Here is a 22,701-nt window from a genome sequence, read left to right on the forward strand (position 1 = left end):
CCTCTTCTAGTGTCATAAATGCACGCCGTCTTGTCTCCGTCTACTTCGACTGCTCGTGGAAAACACTTGCTCGTGAGATGAAGCCGGTAAACAACTTAAAAGAAGAAATAAGCAGCAGGTGTAAAAGGTTAAATTCTTTGTGAGGAGACAGGAGTAAGACAAGGAGACGGAGGTGTGATTTGGAGGAGTGAGAAGGAACGGCAGGGCAGAGACGGACGTGACATGTTTCCTGAAGAGATGGGTTTTTCAATCCCCTCCGGTACATAGACAGTGACTGCAGTCCTGAATGGGATGGGAAGGTCACCCCTCCATTGGGAGACAAGAGGGAACAAAGTCGAGGCCGCCTTAAGGCAATTCACCGTAGGAGAGGAGGAACTAAGCTCCCGGTAGGAGCTGATAGGCTGCTTTAAGAGACAAAAACCCCTGGGAACAGTGTGCAGTGTGGCCTTTCATGAAGATTACTTCTATTACAATTAGACACCGGGGCTCACTCACCCTTGTTACTTAGTGTTTTTTATTTGAAAGGTCGCCGGGTTCAAGGTCTAGACGGTAGACCCACCACCGCTACGTCGAAGTCCAAGTTGTCACTTAAACCTGAACGCAGCGTTGAACTCGAATCAGAGAGGACAAAGGTGAACTGAACAGTGCTGTGAGCAAACATTAGTGGAGTTAATTATGAGATGGGAGGATATACTGAACCTGACACTTACAGTTTGTCCTCGCACTACTTCTGTAAGGTCACACATGGAATAATCAGCCGATCGTCAAGCAGCCGAAGCTGAACAATGCTGATTTAGTGCATCATTTCGGCTGAGCAAATACACCAATTTCAATATAATTTTGAATATATTTCTGCCCTGCTATTTATTCCCCACAGTTGGAACAGTTGTAGGTCCAAAATCTATTTTTCATCGAGTCCCTTTGAGCTCTCTGCTTTGAAACAGAGGAGACAGCAAACACAATCAATCACAATCTGAACACATACTCTAGAAATCTGACTCAGAAGTAGACATTAACGCCAAGGCTCGTTTTAACGCCATTTGTAGATACTGGTATCATATGAAACTACAAAACCTGATGAATCCATCGGTACTAGCCATGTCATACTAGCTTGTTGCGAAGGAGGCTAAATAACGCTTCAAACGTGCGCTGAATTTTGGCGAGGAAAAACTATCATGGCCATTTTCAAAAGGGTCCCTTGACCTCTGACCTCCAGATCAGTGAATGTAAATGGGTTCTATGGGTACCCACGAGTCTCCCCTTTACAGACATGCCCACTTTATGATAATCACATGCAGTTTGGGGCAAGTCATAGTGAAGTCAGCACACTGACACACTGACAGCTGTTGTTGCCTGTTGGGCTGCAGTTTGCCATGTTATGATGTGAGCATATTGTTTTATGCTAAATGCAGTACCTGTGAGGGTTTCTGGATCAATATCTCTCATTGTTTTGTGTTGTTAACTGATTAACAATAATAAATATATACATACATTTACATAAAGCAGCATATTTGCCCACTCCCATGTTGATAAGAGTATCAAATCTCCCTTTAAGGTACATTTTGAACAGATAAAATATTTAAATATTTTACGCAATTGACAGCCCAACTTTCCTTTTCCCGTCATGATATCAATGTGCACATCGCACATCGCTAATATGTGCTAATGTCAGTTGTCACGGTAACTATTCACTTATTCTGCAGCCTGATGGAGACACCAGTTTCAAAATCAGCCATTTATCCATTTTTTTTCCCACACTAACTGAACTCGATCGCTGATGACCTGTGAGGGTTTCTGGACAATATCTGTCATTGTTTTGTGTTAATTGATTTCCAATAATAAATATATACATATATTTGCATTAAGCAGCATATTTGTTTACTCCCTTGTTGATAAGAGTATTAAATACTTGACAAATCTCCCTTTAAGGTACATTTTGAACAGATAAAAAATGTGCGATTAGTTTGTGTTAAAAATGTATATATATAAAAATGAAGGCTGTCAATCGAATCAAATATTTAATCACGATTAGTTGCAAATTAATCACAAATTTTTGTATCTGTTCAAAATGTACCTTAAAGGGAGATTTGTCAAATATTTAATACTCTTATCAACATGGAAGTGGATGTACATGTATATAACATAACTGTATATAACATAACTTTACCATAACTGTGTATAACAGTCTTTACCTCGTCTTCTGCTTCGAGCCTGTCTGAATGGAGAGCCTGCAGGTCCGTCACTGCAGCACAGTCACTCAGCATCATCTATATGAGCTGAACCCACCTGTGCTTTGCTTGGCAATAGATGACTGAACTCCCTCTGCTCCTCATTAGCATCGAGTTCATTAGGCAGCTAATACCTGTTGCCCGTGTTGGTGGGGGGGGGGGGAGGTGACACTGTGGGGTCAGTAGCCATTAGCCGGCCCGTCCTCTCGAGCTCTGTCCGGCTCTGAACCCCCCATTCAGCAGAAGACTGGCGTTTTATGACAGAGTGTATCTTTCATTACCCAACAGACTGAGTTCAGCGAGTCATTAAGTGCGGCTTTGCAGGAACGATGCGGCGAGTTTCAACGGAGAGGCGAGGGAGCGCTACATGAGAGGCTGAGGAGAGACGGGATCATAGAAATGTATAATTACAAAGGAGGGACGTATGGAGAGCCGTAGTGATCCAGTTCAAGGGGAATACACCGGGGAGGAGTGTGCATCTCAGGGATAAAAGTACCTGTTGGTACTTTATATAAGCTTGTTATGTATGTTGTTTGCATATCTTGTGCAGTCAGTATCACACACGCTGCTGTCCTTGCTCCACTCTGAAAGACATTACGGAGTGTGTGCCAAGGCTGCACCTCCTCTGGATGTTTATCCTGGCACTTCATTTAGGTCCTCAGTGATAATGCACACAGTCTTCTGGGACGCTGATTGTCCTGCTCGACACGAACGCAGCTTCACACACACACAACGCTGACGAGTGGACTTGCCCCGCTGCCAAGTCCAATTAACGGCTACAGCCGCATCAGCATGCCCCCTTGTGTTTGGTCAAAATTCATTTACCAACAAACTTTTTAATCAAATTTCACCACAACCCCTGAGGGGTGATTGGCTCTCTGCACTCTCACTGTTTGGCGCTGCGATGTCCGTCTCTCTGCGATTCAGCTTGAAGCCATGAAGCATTGCTTCTTGAGAGCGGAAGAAAAATGATCCTTCAGCATTTCCTGCAGTTTGTTAAATTACAGCGAGAAACACAATCAAAGCCACCGGTCTGTCCGGTGAGAAGCAGAACGCTCAAATGTCAGTGAGGGTTCTTTTGTGTTTAATAATAATAATATTTTACAGACGTTTACTGCTGGCAGAAAAAGTCAGACGCTCTACAGATGGTAATATCAAAGCAGCCCGTTCCAGCAGGATGTTAGATAACAGTGGTACCATGTCAAAAGCATATGAACAAAGGTTGAAAGAAGTCTCTGATAAACCATTACAACGACTTCTGAGCTTTTCAGTGTGTGAATCTCTTATTCAATTGTCTTAGAAGCACCATTCCAAGTCCTGATGGCTGATGTCACAGTTAAAACTCCAGTATCGTTTGATGAAACTACTTCAGAAATGTCACTGAGACTCTACAGCCTTCATGTCCATGTGTAACAGTGGAGCTTTTTACTTCAGTTTGAAGTTAAACTGCCTGGTCTGAACACCTTGCAGCCCTTCACTACAGCAGACAGCTCTGGATGTGTAATACAACAACTGGCAAAAGTGAGACTGCTGCTCTCTAGATCAGTCGCGTCCCAAAACACCCATATATTTATATTTCTTTATTTAACATTTCAGGCTGTTCTCATTCACCGTTCATACTGTAGCTATACCTACAAAAAGTAATGCACTTTAATTCATATTCATCACCCAAAATCAATTTGTATGTAATCCACGTAATGGTGAACCAGGAAGTATAAAGAGCGCCAAAAGGGAGGAGGTCGGGGTGGATGGGTGGGTCAAAAAACACCAGACTTTCGCCCAGGAGACCGGTGTTCGTGTCCTCTGGGAAACCAGAAGTTAACATTGATTTATTTGTCACTTAACTTTCGTACTTAAGTTACACCACTTCCTGTGTTATTTTAACCCAAACCACGATCTTTTCCTAAACCTAACTAAGTCGTTTTTGTCACGTAACTTCCGTGCTTAAGTTATTGCACATCCGGCGTGGCATAACTACTGTGGCATAACCACTGTGGCATAACCACTGTGGCGTACCTTACAGTAACCAAGATCTTTTCCAAAACCTAAATAAGGAGTTTTGTTGCCTTAACCTAACTACAATTTTTGTTTTGTCTAAACCTAACTACGAAGTTTTGTTGCCTAAACCTAACTTAATAGTTTTTTTTTTGCCTAAACCTAACCACAAAGTTTTGGTGCCTAAACCTAACTGAGACATGACAGACTTGACTAAATGTGTGTGCCACATCTACTGTAGAAAATAACGCCAGTCATAAATGCTAATTAATGTAAATGTAAAATCAAAATGTGTTGGCTATTTAATTAAAAACAAAATGTACCGAACAGGTTGCAGTTGTAACCTAAAAGAGTTGTCAGGTTAAACAAGGTGCATACATATTTTTACAAACTAATTTCCCTAAATTCCTTGTTTGGATGTTTTGAAGCATTCACCATCATTTTATGTACAAAAAAACGTTTTACTGTGAAAAGACCAAATATTTCAGGATCTTTTTTTAATCACATAGCTGAGAAACAGAGCAGGAGAACTAAAATAAACTGTGTTACACCGGCAGCACCAGCAGCAGCTGGGGACGACACAACACCTGTGTGTCAATGACAATGATGGGATAAATTAATTCATTAGACCTGTTTTTCCTGACAGGTCCTGGGGGGGGGACACAGGTGGTTTTAAGGGAAAATACAAGTCTGAGTTCAACAAAGAGTTTCTTGATGAAGGAGTCTCCATTGTAACCCGCTCAAGGCACATTAGTTAAACCTGCCAGAGGAGTCGCCTTTCATATATTTTTATAGTATTTCTCTGGTCCTTTATGGGACAACAACACGCTCTGACAGTTAAAGCAACAGTAGGCAAGAAAGAGCAAGTTATTTTTATAAAACGGTCACTATATCGTGACAGTAGTGCACGAGACAGGTAACCTGAAAAAATCATGTTTCTGTGTGTCCTCCGGTGCTCCTAACAGCATCTGCAAGATTTCACAGATCGGAGGAAAACAAGCAGTAAGAGCTGATCTGAGGTCTGCTGTCCATCTGCCGTCTATGAGAGCCGGCTGTCAATCACTCGCGAACTCCAACCAAACGGTCAAACTAGGCAGCGCTGATCAAATATGAATCAATATTCTGTTACGTTAATGCCTATTTCTCTCCTCAGATGTTCTCAGAATCATCTTGTAGTGCACGGTTTAGCTGTAAAATGAGAAAGGTTGTGACCCGGCAGTCATGTTGAGAACAGTTGAGGAAATACCAAGCACTGCCCACCAGCCGGAGCACAGCCAATAGGAACACTCTCTCTCTCTCTGAAATGACCTGTGATTGGTCAAAGTCTCCCGTCACGGGCTAGATGTTCTAAAGCCTGAAAACAGAGCCATGAGGAGGAGCAGAAGTCTAGTTTTCTCTCAGAACACTTGAATTACAATATGCTGAAAGGTTATTATGGAAGTTTTTTATTTTAAACTTGTCTTTTTATTTATTTATTTACTCGTCCCCGACCTCCACCCCTTATGGAGTTTCACACGGTCAGTGCCTGACTTCCGCTTCTGCTCCTGTCATAATTACTATGGTCTGGCGTAGTTACTACCTTCTTTTGGTGATCTACCATGTGAATAGATGATAAAACCTACTAGTGGGTGTAGTAGGCCCCTATTGACCCACATCTATGCTGATAATAGTGACTGATAACACCTATTTAACAGCCTGACAACAGTCTAATCGGCTGTCATCCTTGAGAACATGGAAGAGAATCCTTCGTCATGTTGTATAATGAAGAACAAAGTCTGAATCTGTTTTTTGCCACTTATCTTTGAACGGCCGCAGATTTGCACTCACGTCACGAGTAATGAGATAGAAAGTGTCAAATTAGAGGAGTTGTGCTGGTTCTCACAAACTGTAAGAGCCTGTTGTCTGTTCATCTAACAACACAGTGAATTATCTGCTGGCCTAGGAAATAAACATGTTTTGTTAACATCAATGACAAATACATTGGATTTCCTGTGGCTGCTTCACAATAGTAGCCACCCGGTGGTCGACCGATTTTAATGTGAAGCAGCAACAGAAAATATTTGGTTTTCAGTAGCTCTAAATGAACACAGCTCTGATACGGCTGCAGAGAGCTGTCAGTAAACTCTGAGGCTTTTCCAATGACATAAAATGTCTAATACTATCTCTGAAATATGTGAATTAGTTTCTTGTGAATCCTGTGTGTGCAGATGTGTGCAGATGATTTCAATCCGGTGTGGGAATGGCATACTCCACCAGTAACAATAAAAACTATTATCTAGAGAGGTAATTACAGAATGGAAATACAATGAATGGCTACTGCTAGGGAAAAAAATACCAACCAGAAATATATAATGAAAATGTGATTTTAAACAGAATGGACTTTTGCCTCAAATCTGTGAAAATGAAACTCGTTGAATGACGATTCTAATTTGCCTTCAGTGAGTTTGTGCAGAAAATGGTTAAACTGGCCGGCTATGAGATTAACATAAACATGCTGAACATTGGATTCTCTCTGTGGGAGTTTGATATTGAATCTGTATTTTTCTTCATATAGTTTTGTGCTTTAGCTGCTTTGTTAACAGAGGTGGAGAAAATAGACTCCATCAGCAAACAGATTTCAGGCTGCTGTTTCCCAGAGAGTCCTTCTCTTTCTCCCTCTGTGTGCCATCAATCATGTGAGTCTGAGAGTAGAGGGGAAATGGACTGGCACCTCACCTCGGAAACCTTTTGATTACCCATTTTCCTTCTAATGCCACGTGAGCCCACGCCGGCCAAACCTCATGACAGACAACCCATTAAGGAATATAACGACTTGCCCACCACACTCTGCTTTCCTCCACCGACTCAACATCCCCCCCCCACCTTCTATGCACTCTGATTAATTTTCAAACTAACTTGTTTATCGTCCACTGCTGCCTTTCAGCTGAAGTGGCCGGCACGATAGATCCTTTTCCTCCCCACACGACTGACTTCGCTTTGACTTTGAAAATGGCCAGGAATTATTCATCGGCTGTCTTCCTCTACTTTACATTTGCACAGAGATGAAGAAGAGCACAATCGCACAGTCTCCTCAGTCTCTTTATTTCCTCATCCTCTTCTCCCTCAGTCATTTTGCACTTCAAGCCGCCTTGACCTTTCTCAAGGGGGCTCGCGGTGCAGAGAAGGAAGCCGGTGTGACCTCCAAGTAAGAGGGAAGGTCGGCCCTGTTGATTCCTAATGGATCCCCTAAAGCCAGCCTGCTCTATAGGACGGCACACGGACTGACTCGGAGCATATTCAGGGTTTAAGATAAGATGACACTTCACTGATCCCTCAGGGAGGAATCATCCAAAATACCAAGAGAACAGCAAATGGAAATAGCAAAAAAATAGGAATGTGCAAGAATGTGAAATCTGGTGAAACATATCACAGAAAACAGCATGTGTCATTTTAATTTCATTTTGATGTTTGGAAATAGGTGTGAAACAGTACTATGTTACGTACTGAGCTAGATGCTAACATGCTGATGTTTAGCAGGTATAATGTTCACCATCTTAGATTAGCCGTAAAGACAATGTACAGCTCGGGCTGATGGGAATGTCTAGGGCTGCACAATTAATTAGAGATTTTATCAAAATCGCAATATGATCTACTTTTATTTTCAAATCGCAGGATGCACAATATATGTTAAAGGTGAAATGTGTGTCAAAGTACCATTTTGAATTAAATATTGTCATCCTGCAGAGATGTCCTGGCCAACACATCATATTCTACAGACTTAAGAAAACATCTTTGTTTGGTACAGATCCTCTTAAAAATCACACAATAATCATTGTTTTTCAATGAAAGTGAGAATAATGATGTAAAAAGGATCATACCCTCTCATATCGCTAATCGTGGCACAGTTGGAATATCAGTCAAAATAATCGCATTTAGATATTTTTTCAAAATCATTCAGCCCTAGGATTGTCGTTAGTTTTGCAGGTACAGTATATGATGGAAAGCTTGTTGTTAATTATAGTTAGTCAAGCCTACTTGGTCTCTTACCACAAACGTTTAATGCTTCAGCCGTCAAAATAGATGCCTTAAAGGTTCTTTATATGATTTCCAGAGCATTAATTAACTTAACTATTGTCTATGTAAAGATGTAGAGGAGTAATGTCTGCTTGAGCTACCGTGGCTTTTAGTGCATGTGAGCGTGCCCCACTGGCTAGGTCACGGCCGCCGCTCTGCACTGCGCTCATATGGCGGTAACAACTGATTGTCGTGGAAGTGCAGTGTCCACCCAGCAGGGGGCGACTCCTCTGGTTGCATAAAGAAGTCTGATTGTATAGAAGTCTCTGAGGAAATGAGCCTACTTCTCACTTGATTTATTACCTCTTTAAACATTGTAAACATGAGTTTATGGTCTCAATCTCTAGTTTCAAGTCTTCTTCAATACAGCATGATGTTCATTTAGTAAATTATGGTCCCATTTAGAGTCAAATAGACCATAACGGTGTGTTTTCACTTCATGAAAGTTAATTTTAATTCAGCGTTCAGTTGCACTTGCGGTTCCAAAAAAACAAGTGTGGAGGCAATACATATACTCTTAATTTCAAATATGGCACCTTTAAAGCTGCGACTGGTCAGATTACTGTATAATGTGAAAGGTGTTGCCCATAGTGACAAACCCACAGATAATTATCACCTGAATCGTCAGTTTACCTCAGCTCTACAAAGTATTTTTGTGTCTTTTAGCTTGTTGTTTTGGTTTCCCAGACCGCAACTTCACTGTTTTGAGTCTCGCTGCTTTCAACAGCAGGCAGCTGGTTTCAGTGTAAAATCTAAATAATACCACCGTACACTATCTGCCCAGCTCCAAACAGCAGTTAGCAACCAGCTGGTGAACATAGTGGAGCAGTTAGCAGCTAAAGAGCCAGATATTTCCTTCAGGAGTTGGTGGAGACCAAACACAGAGCTAAAAGGAGAGTGTATATCGGACTTACGTTCTGCACTCCACATTAATGATAAAGTAAGTAAAAATGGGACTATTCTTAGTTGGATGAAGACAGGAGAGACAGTCACTTCGTCAACGTGAAGTAACATGCTAGAATGATGGTTGACCTCTGACCCCAGCCAAATGGCGCCATCAGCTGTCTGATGTGCACCTTTCACCTCTTCATATTTATCAGCGGGTCGGTGGGAGGACAGCCACCTGCCAAGAGCCATTAGACCTGAACTCAAATTGATGCCCCATGTTTGCATAAAAGGAGATCATTAAAATGCAATTACCACACAAGAAAGCAACGCCTGAACGGGTCCAACGCTCACATAAAGAAAACATTAGTGATCAAGTGAAAGGTTGCCACGTCTCATGCATCATTCTACAGCAAAAGTGTTGACGGCCGCTAATGAAAGCAGATATTTAGTCTTAAAAAAAACAATAGGGAAAATGCAGTCAGTAAAGGGTACCGCAGGCCTGATATGTTGACCCGCGATCCCGACCGACTTTACTGTCGTTCAGAAGCTGTAGCAGGTTCAGTTTGAGAGCTAGAGTGAAGACACAGATATCATATGAAACTAGGAAAACCTAATAAATACATGTCATGCTAGCTTGTCAGGAAGGAGACTAAATAAAGCTACGAAGTTAAGCTATGTATGAGTACCCACGAGTCTCCCCTTTACAGACATGCCCACTTTATGATAATCACATGCAGTTTTTTTAATGCAGTATAAATGTGTTATTTTCTCCTATTCTAAAATTATGTATTTGAATGTTTCTACATCCTGGGGTCCCTAAACAGTCTTGAATTACATAAATTGGGTATCACTGTAAAGCTGAGACTCTGGTGGATCCAATGAGCCCAACTGTATTCATGTGTGATGATGTTAGTCCCCATAGGAGACATTTCATTCTGAAACTTGACCTCACTGTATAAAATGACCTGTGGTGACCTCTAGGATAATCACAGCCTCATGAAACTTTACAACCACAAACTAGAGACCTAGAGCATTCAGAGGATGGATGGATCAAACTAAAGACCTAGAGCATTCAGAGGATGGATGGATCAGACTAGAGACCTAGAGCATTCAGAGGATGGATGAATCAGACTAGAGACCTAGAGCATTTAGAGGATGGATGAATCAGACTAGAGACCTAGAGCATTCAGAGGATGGATGGATCAAACTAGAGACCTAGAGCATTCAGAGGATGGATGGATCAGACTAGAGACCTAGAGCATTTAGAGGATGGATGAATCAGACTAGAGACCTAGAGCATTCAGAGGATGGATGGATCAAACTAGAGACCTAGAGCATTCAGAGGATGGATGGATCAAACTAGAGACCTAGAGCATTCAGAGGATGGATGGATCAAACTAGAGACCTAGAGCATTCAGAGGATGGATGGATCAAACTAGAGACCTAGAGCATTCAGAGGATGGATGGATCAAACTACAGACCTAGAGCATTCAGAGGATGGATGGCTTTCCTAGGTAGATTGACAATAAGGGGGTTTCTGAGCAGTTTACACAACAGAAGCGCTCGCCATCCAATCGCCGAAAAATGCGATTCTTGTAGAAATCTAAAAATTTTTTTTATCCCAAATCACAGCATGTCTTTTTCTATGGTGTTCCTCAAGGTCTTGGTGTCTTAATGTGGTATTTTGGAGGATTATTGATCATCTATATCAATTCTCCAGTGGTAAAAAATGGTTAAATTTTGCACCAAATCTATGTAACAAATGATATCAATGCAAAAATTCATCATATACTTCTATCATAATGTTCTTAGCCCTTATACACAATTTATTTTTAATCCATTCAGTTATTCATGTTTATTTCTGATTTATGACTTGAACAACTTGACACACAGTGCTGAGCAGCAGCTCAGATTAATCTTCAGGTTCCAGCTTTCAGATGATGTTCACCACTTCTATGTGACATCTACTGCTGACTTGCTATCTCTCCCTAAAGACCCCCTGGACCCCCCTAAAAAAGACTAAAATAGGTCTATTGTGGGTCTCAGAGGGAGGAAAAGCAGAATCTGTTAGAACTCAATCACCTCAACACACAACAGACGCAGTCAGTGTCAGAGTAAACTGACACTTCTTCCAGGCCTGTGAGCAGTAAATTGTGTCATCCATCTGGCCCGTCCTCCATCACCGCCCTCCCCCCGTCATCGACCCACGTCCCAAACAGCCTGAACTATGCCGCCACTAATTACAATTATTAATTGGAAATAGGAAATCAATGGCTCTGAATTAAACACAAGCGTGCATGTTTGTATATGGGTCAGCCGTCTACTAATAACTCGGCTTTGCTTGACATAGTTATCTACCGACGGGGTGTTTCAAAGCATGACGGCTCAACACACACTGTTAGCAACGGGTTCTGTTATCGGCGACTTTCATCAGTGTGTTGTGGAGGTGAGAGCGGCTTACTACAGAAAAACACCCCCACTGCTTCTTTTATAAAGTATTGTTTACTCATTTGTCAAGGGAGTGCACAGTGGCTGTCTGACAGTGTGCTGATGGAAATAGTTTTACTCATGCAAGCAGTGTGGCCTTAAATAAAGTGCTGCATTGCTGGGCAATATACCCCGAGTGCTGTTTGAAATATAAATGTACTGTAGTCACGTCAATTTATTATTTTATTTTAGCTTCTTGTTCATGGCTGCATACTCTCTAGCTTGTCCCCACTGTTGACCTTTCTCGATGAGCCTGTGGGGCATTTCAGTTAAAAAGCAGTCTGGGTGTGATTTGCTTTGCGCCTTACAGTAATCATTTGCAATTTTTGTTCATATAAATAAAACACTTTTCTTTTTTTTTAACCGCGGCGATACAATAATGAAAGCCCTTACTGTGCTGTTTGGCTGTGAGGGCTACTCTCTTTCTTCTGCTGCATAGGAAGTTATCTTCTTTGTGTTTACGGAAGCAACAATAGCAATTTGTTTGGAATAAATATAAGAGAGTAGTATTTAATAATAGATTATATTGAGCCAGCGGGCGCCTGCGGTAAATGCGAAACACCAAAGACTGCTTATCACCAAAGGTGTCGTCAAAGTCATGAAAAACTAGTATCCTGCAGATTGCTTCTCTCCCCCGGTTCCATAGGTTTTTGACAAAGATGCCATTGAATTAAAAATAAATGAATTAAGCTAGAGGCTGTGTGTGTGTGTGTGTGTGTGTGTGTGTGTGTGTGTGTGTGTGTGTGTGTGTGTGTGTGTGTGTGTGTGTGTGTGTGTGTGTGTGTGTGTGTGTGTGTGTGTGTGTGTGTGTGTGTGTGTGTGTGTGTATGTTGTCTGACTGGATAGTTCGTTGGCTTCTGCCCAACAGACGCTGTGAGTGCAGCTGAGAAGGCGTTCATTGGCTGACAGCGGCATCGATCCAGCGTCTTGACTGGGTGAAATGTTGAAGGCGAGCTCGATGACAGTTACAGAACAACTTTATAATCATTTATTCATCACTGCAACAAACCATTTAGTGGCTCTCCGTTCAGAGAATATGGGTCATTGTTCTCCGTCTGCAGTCGTGCATGAAGCTCTTTGATAATATAGTATGAAGCATGTAACTTGTGTGTGTCCTGTGGGTGGATCCTAGATGAGATGGTTTTGAAGTCTCGAGTTTGGCATTTTGCCGTCGCCATCTTGGTTATTTGGCTATCGCCATCTTGGTATTTTGCCGACGCAATCTTGGTTATTTGGCTATCGCCATCTTGTTTTTTTGCCGACGCCATCTTGGTTTTTGGCCGTCGCCATATTGGTATTTTGCCGACGCAATCTTGGTATTTTGCCGTTGCCACCTTGATTTTCCTTCTCAGACCTGGAGGTTACTGTCTGGTACATCTATGGGAGCACCTCCACCTCTACAATAAGCTAACATATACCCTCCACCGTGTATATTTGCGTGTAAGATAGACTTGTTCATCCGTACCCCCTCTCTGTTCTCCCCCTGTGCACGCCCCTTATTTGTCCAGCTGAACACTAATAAAATCAAACTGTAGCTCACAGTCCAGCCCCCACAAACCCGTAGCGTGATCAGCGGGGCAGAACCAAGACAAATGAGTGCGGTTGCTGCTCCATAGATCAACAGATGGCCCAGTGGCAGTCGGAGTGCTGCTGTGTTTTCGGCCACTCAGCACTATCGCTCTGCTTCACTTATTGGCAGGGTATTCCCCCCTCGTTCCTGTCCGATCAGGCTGCTCGTCGATCACCCCCTCGCCGGGGCGCATGCATCCTCTTTATGGGAAAACAATGTCCTCATCATCATATTGGGGCCGATGTGACTATAGTCATCACGTCACAGACTAAATCTTAGTTTGTAGATGTTTTTGTCTTTATAGGAACGGTGTGTAACATTTAGGGGGATATATTAGCAGAAATGGAATATTATTGAGCTGTCAAAAATAAAAAAATATTTAATTGCGATTAATCACATGATTGTCCAAAGTTAATCATGAGGAATTGCAAATTATTGGTCGCCTAAAAACCTCTTCTGTTTGCAAAGAAAAACCAAGATCGCGACGGCAAAATGACAAACTCAAGGCACTCAAGATGGCGACGGCCAAAAACCAAGATGGCAACAGCCAAAAACCAAAATGGTGACGGCCAAAAACCAAGATGGCGATGGCCAAAAGGGGTCAAGGGACCCCTTTGAAAATGGACATGCCAGTTTTTCCTCGCCAAAATTTAGCGTAAGTTTGTAGCGTTATTTAACCTCCTTCACAACAAGCTAGCATGACATGGTTGGTACCGATGGATTCATCAGGTTTTCTAGTTTCATATGATACCAGGATCTTCACTCTAGCTTTAAAACCCACTACAACCTAAAAATCACAAGTTGCGTTAATGTGTTATTATCACGTTAACTTTGACAGCCCTGGAATATAATTTTAATAAGTATGTTTTCTTTAGTGTATAATCACCAGAGACTAAGAATTATTCCTTACCTTACAATGAGCCATTTATATCTACATACTGAGCGTGTCCTCTTCACTGAGCCGGCGGCCTGTTATTCTACAAATTACCTACTTGAACAACTGGTTCTAGAGAGCGCCATTGACATTTTCACGTGGGCCATCATCTCCTACACGCTTGGCACACGGTAATCAGCTGGTTGCAACCTCACCACTAGATCCCACACACTGCACCTTTAAATGATATCTCTCCTCTGTTTATCGGTTAAAGAGAGCATGTGTGTGTGGTTCACATTTACTTTGATTCCTCCAAATAAATGAATAAACATCCAAACTTTTTTATCTGAAATGCCCTCCCGTGGGCCTTTGGAAGTCAACAGTCAATGTTCTCGTTTGAGTATTGTGCTTTTACTCGTCCACCACTCTCATTCTGATTCAATCAGCTGAAAAAAATAAAGCAGTCAAGAGTCACACAAATGTGTTTTTTTCCTGCTACTTCTGCAGAGCTTTGTTGTTGTTTTTGTTTTTATGTCACACAGTTAATCACTATAACCTTGTGGCCCACCCGTGACTGTATTGACAGGTTTGATTAATGTAAAAGCACTCATCATGGAGACGTCAATGGTTGTTTATGGCAGGAGTGTTTTCAATATTAATTTAATGCTGGAGAGGTTTTTGTATAACAGGTTGGAAACTGCAGATTAGTTTGTTGTAGTTGTTTGTGTAAAAAGTTTGTGAGCGTGGTAAGTGGAGGTGGAAAGAGTTGAGAAGAGCTGCTTATCCCTACAGCTCAGCAATAGAGTAACTAGCTGCAGCGGTATGCACGGCATGTATGTATGTTAGGAAGAGTCTAAGGATCCGTACTCGGTAGAATTTGCTGGATAAACAAAAGTTTAGGAAAACACATCTCTGCACACTCAAATGATCACAGCCCCAGAAATGCATATTGATACATTTTTGTTCAGGCCACAAAGCAAAACAACTCAACCAGCTGACTTCCACCTGATAGTGACTAATGAATGATTATTATATTTGCATAACTTTTGCCTGTGTCATGAAAAAGCGGTACAATGCAACCCTTAGGGGTTGTTTTTTTTAATGGCTGGAGAGACAAGAGAGAGAACAGCATTTAAAGTAGGTGCAGCAGACGGTTTAATGACGGCATCGATCAGCCATGCACAGCGTGTGTGCAGACGTTACCTAAAGCACTTCACAGGCCTTTTCAAATACAATATAATACAATACAAAACAATGGTATTAATAGCACCAGTAACTGTATGAACGTGTCATACTGGTGCCTAATCACATCATGCACTTTGAATTTTGCTTGAAAATGAGTTTCTCTGCAGGATACGGCTCCAATAATGTGGTTAGTACTGAATGTATAAAGACCTGCCAGTGTGACTGGTAATGTTACACTGAATGAATGGGTAACACCTACTGCAAGTGCACACGTTATGTATTCATATTGAGAATCATAAGGGGGTTATCAGTATCAGTGTGTTTGGCTCCCAGAGGTGTAAATGCACTTTAAGAATTCAGATACAAGCGATGAACTCGTGTGTGGGCTGCTGCTTTGCGTCTAAGAACAAACCTTTTTACTATGGAGCTGTCTTGTAAGTGACTCAGAAACTGAGTCAGTGTGTTTTCACAAAGAAGAAGACCATCTTTTGGTCATCTGTATGCATAAAGTATCTGTTACATGTGAGCATGTGCAGGACAAACACTTAGACAGGGAATACATCATGGTGACCGGCTGCAGAGTGGCATGATAAAAGGAAAGAAGAGGAAAATAAGTCGGTTTACACGACTGACATTTAGACTATTTGTAAAATCCAGATACGAAAAATCTGCGCACACACACAAATAGATGTAAGAGGTAATGTACAGCGAACCGGGCATTGTTGTGAAAGAATCCCTGACAGGGCGATGCTGCACCCCAACGTGAAGTCGAGGGGTGCAGCATCGCCCTGTCAGGGATTCTTTCACAACAATGACCCGCTAGCTGTACATTATCCCGCTTATTACACAGCTACTTACTGAAGAAATCAATATTTTGTCACAAAAACGGTCCGCCAGAGTCCGACAGCTGAACTGCACAACGGTCTGTTATACATAGCAACGGTCTGTTATACATAGCAACGGTCTGTTATACATAGCAACCGTGTGTTATACGTAGCAACCGTCTGTTATACATAAGAACGATCTGTTACACATAGCAACCGTGTGTTATACATACATAGCAACGGTCTGCTATACATAGCAACGGTCTGTTATACATACATATCAACGATCTGCTATACATAGTAACGGTCTGCTATACATAGCAACGGTCTGTTATACATACATAGCAATGGTCTGCTATACATAGCAACGGTCTGTTATACATATATAGCAATGGTCTGCTATACATAGCAACGGTCTGTTATACATACATAGCAACGGTCTGCTATACATAGCAACGGTCTGTTATACATACATAGCAACGGTCTGCTATACATAGCAACGGTCTGTTATACATACATAGAAACGGTCTGCTATACATAGCAACGGTCTGCTATACATAGCAACGGTCTGCTATACATAGCAACGGTATGTTATAGACAAATTACAGACCGCAGAATGACGTTATTGACCAATCAGAATCGAGTATTCAACAAAGCTGTGTAATAAATATAGATAATAGATTCTATAGATAGTATTTCAAGTTATTGTTTATAAGTAAGTTATTAGAAAGTAGTTGTAGTGTGACTCTGTACAGAAATGCTGTGCAGGTGAATGAACAACCACAAATTGTTGTATTTTTTTACTTTGGCCAGTTGTTTCTACCCGCCTCCGGTCTTAAACTTATCATATAGCTGCTGTTTGTCTGGCAGCTAAAGTCATCAGATAACTTCATTTACAGCAATAACCACTGGAAAGAAATGCCAAAAACAACAGCACAGCCTGACTCAACATGAGCAGTGATGTACATTAGTGGAGTTGATACGGCTGGCAGATGTTAGAGCTTAAACAGGATGTGATGCCAGTAGATGGACTACAGTGGAGATGAGTCTTGTTTTGACTCATTATAGAGTTTTTGGCATGTGCTGTGCAACAGAGATCTTTTTTAGCTTCTTCTGAACTTTAAAGTCTGTGTGTTGTCTGGAGGTGATTATCCAAAAGATAAAAAGTTTTGAATCACCTTTCTCTAGTTGTCCCCCCTCGCTCCTTCCTGAATAGCCTCTCATGTTAAATGCTGGTCAGTTAATGCAGATAGAACGTCAGTCAGTTTATATTTTATAACAGGAAAACTACTCATAAATCCGTATCCGTCTGCGTAGGAGGGTTTTCTGTCTGTCTATGGATCTTCCAATTAGCTGCCACATTAAAAAGGAAGTTTTAAACATCAATATTTCAGTATGTTCTGTATGAGTGTGAAGACTGGAGGCAGTAATGGACTTTATATGTGGAAGCTTCTAATTTCTGCTCTGACAGCTGTTGTACAGCTCATACTCTTATAGATGAGATATGTTGTTATTTATGGAGTTTCTGCTCTTAATAATAATATATAGCACCTTTCAAACAAGTGCTTTACAGAACACATTTAAAACACAAAGAGAACGAAATGAACTAAAAGCCAATAACTAAACACATAAAAAATCTCTACAATGAGTGAAGATCCATTTGAAGATCATTCATCTGTCCGCCCTGCTGTCATGTAACCTTGTGAATAATCCTGATCACTGCTTTGTACAATCAGTTTTTTTTTGCCTTCAAACATGCAGTAAAATCATCCAGTAAAACCCACATTAAATTACGTTTGAACCCGCCCAGCTGCCCTCAAGGTTTCAAAATGAGTGTCGTAAAGGTTTTATTCTGAAAATTAGCCTAACAAAAGGTGACGCATGCTTCTTTCTCCTCTCGTTGAACAGCTACAGTCACCTGATATTTTAGATTTTAACAGAAGGAAGAAGAAAGACGTTTTTTTTTCACTCAAAAAAGTGAGAATGGTTCAAAATGTGGCTGCATTATATTCTCTGTTGAAGATGAAGCCCTCACTTTTTGATTTTAAGACCTTTTTATACCCCCACGAAAACATAGTCGGTATATAGCCAAGGTCTGAAATGAACCTTTTTCACTTCCTGCCATGCTCAGAAATTTTATCTGCCAATTTTTAAATCTCTGCGCTAAATGAAGGAATAACATTTTACATCTGATATTATTCAATGTTCAATATATTTATCATAAAAAACATTATATACATGGTAAATTACAGTGTTTGAATTACACCGTAGCTTCTGGGAGAGCCCTTTTTAAGGGGGAGGGAGGGTAGTGTACACAGTACTGTACTGTACTTTGTTATTGTCATCTATAGTGGTTGTTTGTATAAAAACACAAAATTCAAATGATAATGATTATTTAAATATTTGCGTCCCTCAGGTTTAGTAGCGCCATGTTGTTGAGCGCTTTTTTTTCTCTCTGTCGTGGCTCCGGTCCAAAACAAACTGAAACATGATACAGCGTACGTATGCGTCATTGTGCAGCGTAACTGTTGGAAAGCATCAATAAGAGGAATCGATTAGTCATTGCCGACCAACCCTAAATTAGGACGGTAAAAGAACTGGACTTTTACTGTTTTACTACCATCTATCTAACTCATGGTGAAGCTGGGCAGTTTGAGGAAATACCAAGCACCACCCAACAGCCGGAGCAAACTTTCTCATGTTACAGCTAAACAGTACACTATGGGATGTTTCTGAAAACATTTGAGGAGAGAAATAGGCATTACAGTTACAGAATGATTGGATATTGATTGATTGACCTTAAGGTATGTGAATGAAAACTCTGCATAACTCTGTTGTATCTTAATAGATAAAAACAGATGTTGACCAAAAAAAGGTAATAAATCGCAAAATATCGTATCGTAGTACCTCTGGTGGTTCCCACCCCTAATAACTCCACATGTAACTCCCAATAAACATTTTTACCTTTTTGTTTGTATACAAATAAAAAAAGACATAATACATGAGTTAATGAGCTGTGGAGAACAGAACAAAGCTAGCTTTATCCCCCTGCATCTCGTCCTTATGCTATGCTAAGATCAGCTAATCCTCTCCTGGCTTTACCTTCATACTTACGTATAAACTCTTAATATAAGAGATATCTCAGTATTTCTCAGTAACTAGTCCTTTGATCAAAACAAATATGCTTTTGAGTCCGTTGGACTACAGCAGCCTGGAGTCAAGAGACAACCACAGAAATGAAGTGGCAGGTAAAGATGTGTTCGGTGTGTTTCTCTTCTAGATGTGAGACAGAAAAGAGCCAAACCAAAGAGCAAGCTCACATTTTCTTATTGGCAAAGAGTGACTCCCACCGTAGACAAACCTAGAAATATTCCTTAAAGAGTTAGGCCTTCCCAAAGTATATTATGCAGCTCTTAATTTAGTGCAGAAAGTTCTTCTTAGTGCCAGCGAGCTACTCTTGATCAAAGTCATTAGTCACTTGATTTGGACTCTTTGCTGCTGAATAATTGAGGCTGTGAGAGGATAAAGGATTTGACTATGCTGGCTCACTAGTTAAGAGAAATAAAGAGAAGTCCCCTCTTTGAGACGGAGACAGGAGGAGGAGAGTAATGGAGATAGGGCAGGAGGAACTGAGAGACGCAGAGAAAAAAGGGAGTAAATTAGTGGAAGATTGAGAGGGAGTGAGTGTGAGTCTGATTTATGCTTTGTCTGCTCAGAGCTCCGTCCACCACACTACTGATGAAACATTTAACACTATAATATCTGTAAGACTACACCACCCACGTTTAGGGGGGGAAAAGTTCTCCGAGTCTGGACGACTTTGCCCGTCTCTCACCGCCACTTCCAGGGTTCGTCCTTTTAGCTTGAGGCCATTCATTCAGAGCTCTTGGCACTCAGACTCTGGCTGCTTTACTTCCCCTCTGGAGGAGTGCAGTTCACCCCGTGAGCATATATCAAAAAGATAATAGTGCTTTGATTTATTTTATCTTGAGATGATGAAATATACAATAAAACCTCCCGTCTTCTGTACTTGTTTTCATCTTATGTCATCGGGTTCTGATTTATTACAGCGATTCAACCCGTTCTCACTCTCAAGCATCGACTGTATCTAAGAAGTGGACGCGCTCACCGTGACGTCACCCAACGCTTTGACGACTACAGCTTTGAAGATTTGAGTCTGACATTTTGGCCGTCGCCTTTTTTAAGCAACCAAAATGTTACAATTAACTTTGATGAACTGAAAACACGCTGTGAAAGGGTTAAAGGTCTAAGAGGAAAACACAGACAACTCGGTGGTAGTGACCTGTCAATCACAAGGTAGCCACGCCCTAACGCATCCTCTGCTTTATACATCAGACCGGCACATACGGGTACTTCCCAAAAAGTCAAGGCCTCGCCCCCTTTTGGGGGACAGATAACCGAAGATCCCATAGACTTCAATGTAATCTGGCGTATGTTTGGATTGTAATTTTGACAAGTTTGTATGCATTCATCTCTTGTTATACAAACATTTGTTTTATACACATGTCTAATAATTATTTTATGCCTGAACCTGAGCGTTGGCGATACCTTAATAAACGAAGGTTGATCGCTGCCCTTCAGTCTTCCCCCGTCCAACACAGTGGCTGGATATTGCTGATCTGGCACATCTGGTTTCCATTAGCTGAGGTGCAGGAATGTTGAAACAGCAAGTACAGACTGTACCAAAGGAATAAAATGATACCTATAAAGATTACCTCCACACAACGTTGACTTATTTTAAGTTATGTACGTAAGTAAAGTTACATAACGTTACATAATGTAGGTTGCAGAATGTTAAATAACATACATAACTTGCAACATGGACATAATGTAGCCTACTTAACTATGTAAAAAACATACTTATTTTAGCCCAAACCAAAATCTTTACTAAACCTAACCAAGTTATTTCCAGTGAAAACAGAAGGTTATATTGAAAAGACCATGTAATGAGTGTATGCATGTAATGAGTGGACGTTGACACATGCAAAACTGACGCTAGAAGGGTACGTAGAGCGTCGTAGTTTGAAGCGTAGGGCCACTGACCGAGCTGCCGTATTTATCGCATTGGGAGTGAGAACATGTTAGTGCAGTACGTCCACTTACAGACCTGTGATGTTATTTTCTAAATACAGGGACTAAAGAGAAGGAGGCAGTTTGAAGAAAGGATTTCTTATGGAAAACATTCCTTCCATCCAGTTACAAGAGACTTAAAAGGCTGAAACTGTCCCCAGTAATATGTAGATATTACTGACATAATGCAAGTTCAAATATAGGGCTAAAATATAAACATAAATACAATATAAAGTTATACAAATTTGTGGTAGACAGTATTGCAAATGTATAAACTGAATGTAAACAGGAAATGTAGTAAATGTATCTGCATAATGACACGTATTAATATATAGAGGTGTTTGTAAAACAGTAAAAGTAAAGTGTATAAAGGTAAAGTGATAATAACATTTCAAAAGTCTTATGGTAAGACAGATGAAATGTATGAAACAAACAGAGTAACTAACTACTCTTCTCTGTGGCAATTCGTATAGTAATTGATTACTTTAAAAAGGTAAAGAGCAAAGTGTGGTTTAGTGTTTTCATTTTTTCCACCAGCAGCCCAACATCAGTGACAGCTGCACCCCGACGGAGGATTACTCTCCTCAGAGCATCAGATTAACTGAAATGTAAAAAGTCTATTTCTGTTCTTTGGTGTATGTGAGTTCATAGTTTTAAAATCACTGTATAAATACAGTAGACTTTGGCTTGCCTGCACTAAGGTATCTCTTAGTATGAAGGGATCTCAGACCAGCTGGGTTGGTAAACAGCATCGCGCTCTATAGAGCTTACTGATGCATTATGGGAAAATGCAGATCAGGATTCTTCAGGCCGTCGCCTCTCGTTGACGTTAAGAGGTGACGGTGTGCAGATTTACCACATCTGTTCCCCTCAGAGGAGTTCACTTCAAGGTGCCTCAGTGAAGATTCAACAACAAACTTTGTTATGGACTTCTGACCAGATCCACTCCTTCTGTTCTCACCTTTCACAATAAAAGCATTAGACATATATTATTCGCAGGCAAGTATTTCTCATTTTCGTGTCGTTTCATTCGTTTATTCACCGGGTGTAAAGGCCGGTAACTTGCAAAACAATGACTTGGTCCCACCTCTGCTTTCAGCTGAGACCATTTGTACTCCCGAGTTGTGTTTGAGAGCTTCGGTAAGCGTAATTCTTAGAAGCTTGATGAATATGAGTCTCGTACTCTCGTCTCTCCTCATCTTTTCTCAAGGCAGATGGACGCCCACCCAGAACCGGGTTCTGCCTGAGGTTTCTACCTGTTAAAGGGGAGCTTTTTCTTGCCACTGTCGCGTAATGCATGCTAATAGGGGATCTCTTGTTGGGTCTCTAAATTACGGTCTAGACCTGCTCTATATGAAAATAATCTTGCGATAACTTCTGTTATGATTTGACGATATATAAAAAATAAATTTAATAGAATTGAAGTCTTATCTCACCTGACCTCACCTCACCTCACCTTTCTCCTCTCTGTTTAATCCTCTCATGTGGATTACTTCATCTTCGGAC

General features: G+C 41.1%; 1 protein-coding gene across 3 annotated transcripts in view; it reads left to right on the forward strand.

The window, feature by feature from the left end:
- LOC141782119 (multiple epidermal growth factor-like domains protein 11) overlaps positions 1-22,701 on the forward strand; it is a 156,109-nt gene that overhangs the window by 78,192 nt on the left and 55,216 nt on the right. The window lies entirely within an intron of this gene.

Source organism: Sebastes fasciatus, chromosome 2, assembly GCF_043250625.1.
Source record: "Sebastes fasciatus isolate fSebFas1 chromosome 2, fSebFas1.pri, whole genome shotgun sequence".
In the NCBI taxonomy this organism is placed as follows: Eukaryota; Metazoa; Chordata; class Actinopteri; order Perciformes; family Sebastidae; genus Sebastes; species Sebastes fasciatus.